A 1,603-nucleotide genomic window follows, 5' to 3' on the forward strand; every position below is an offset into this window, starting at 1 on the left:
TCATCACATAAGAAAGGAATGTTTTGTCTGCAAAGTACAAAGACTTAATCTGAATATAAAATCATGAGGTTTTTTAATTCCTAATTTGGAAATTATTGTGAAAACAGCCACAAGTTTGTAGTTTAGCAAATTTTATTAGCATATTAACTGATTTAGCTTGGGTATTTAAAAAGAAACATCTTCCTTTTTGAAGATCTGTCTTTGAAAGAATGACTGAATAATAATAAGCTCTTTAAACAGAAACATTTGGGCCCTTGGCTTTGCTTTACTTTGCTTCTTTGTTTGCTCAGATGAAAAATTACAGATTGATATTTTTTCGCATTGCTGGGAAAAATCCAGCTTTTGTTTTATTGCTACCAGTCATGACAGTCTGAATTGAAGAGTAATGAGTGAGGACTTTCAAAGCAGAAGTAAAGCCAAAACACCAGGGTGGCGGTTCAGTCCCAGAGACTCTGGAGCACTTGGAGCCACTTCTTTCTGTCAGATAACCAAAGCTGTCGCTGAYGGGTCTTGTTGTTTTCTGACACTCGAACAATATCTGTCTGTGAATCCCACTCTGCACAAGGAAGCACTTTGCTGCATCACATAGTAAAAATCCCCTTTGCTCTTTCTTTCTGTATCTGTAGTGATCAGAATGTGAAGGGACCACCATGTGGTGAGGAAAATACCTTCTCTTTCAACAGGTTCCTCGTTTTGCCTGCCTCCCACCCAAACACTCAAACGTACTTACTCCTCTCCTCTCTGAGACAGGAATAGAAGCAGCTAAAGTGACATTGACGAGCCCACTGGGCCTGCAGGCTGACGTTAGCCCACCCTTGGATGAGGCTGGTGGAGGACCACCCATAGCAGTCAGCTATAAGCCCAGGGTGCCTCGGCCAATTTATGACACCTACAAGTCAAGACTGCRCTGTAAGCAAGTCGCTGAGTCACACACACGCTCCACTTCTTCCTGCCTACATTCATTTTACACCCCCCTCCCCAYTGTTTATAATACCAACACAATTCTTTGTTACCACTACCCCTGTGATTGCTATACTGCTATACTGCAGTACAATAATCACATTCCCATTGTCTTGTGTACTTATTATTCTGTGCCTTTTCTGTTCACAGCTCAGAAGCTGTTTGTGATACAAATACTGTTGATTCACAGAGCCTGTTTAAAAGCATTTTCCCACAGTGGAAGAGGAAGTATTAACATCTCTCAGTTATGCAAAAGACTAATAGTGCACAATAAAATGCCTTGTCTTTGAAAATGCTGGAGTCCTTTATGGTGCAAATATACTTGAATTATTCTGGCAAAAAGTGCTTAAAAAGGTAGTGACWGAGGACTAATTACTAATTAAGAACACTTGGGTGTTTAGTTCATAACAAAATGTTAAAATGGATCTTGGCACAATAATGATCTGTGCCAAGATCCTGTTTGGTAAAGTAACTTTTATTTGCAATATTAAAGTTAATAGAGTTTTGTTTTAAAATTACTGTTTTTCTGAGACGTAATTGAGAGGAAGTAGAAAATAGAATCAAAAGAAAGGCACAAGTCTTTACACAATATATTCTGTTCTAAACTATATCACTGATTTCTCACAATTTTTAAGTATGATCA

Source organism: Austrofundulus limnaeus, unplaced genomic scaffold (genome assembly GCF_001266775.1).
Source record: "Austrofundulus limnaeus strain Quisiro unplaced genomic scaffold, Austrofundulus_limnaeus-1.0 Scaffold6, whole genome shotgun sequence".
In the NCBI taxonomy this organism is placed as follows: domain Eukaryota; kingdom Metazoa; phylum Chordata; class Actinopteri; order Cyprinodontiformes; family Rivulidae; genus Austrofundulus; species Austrofundulus limnaeus.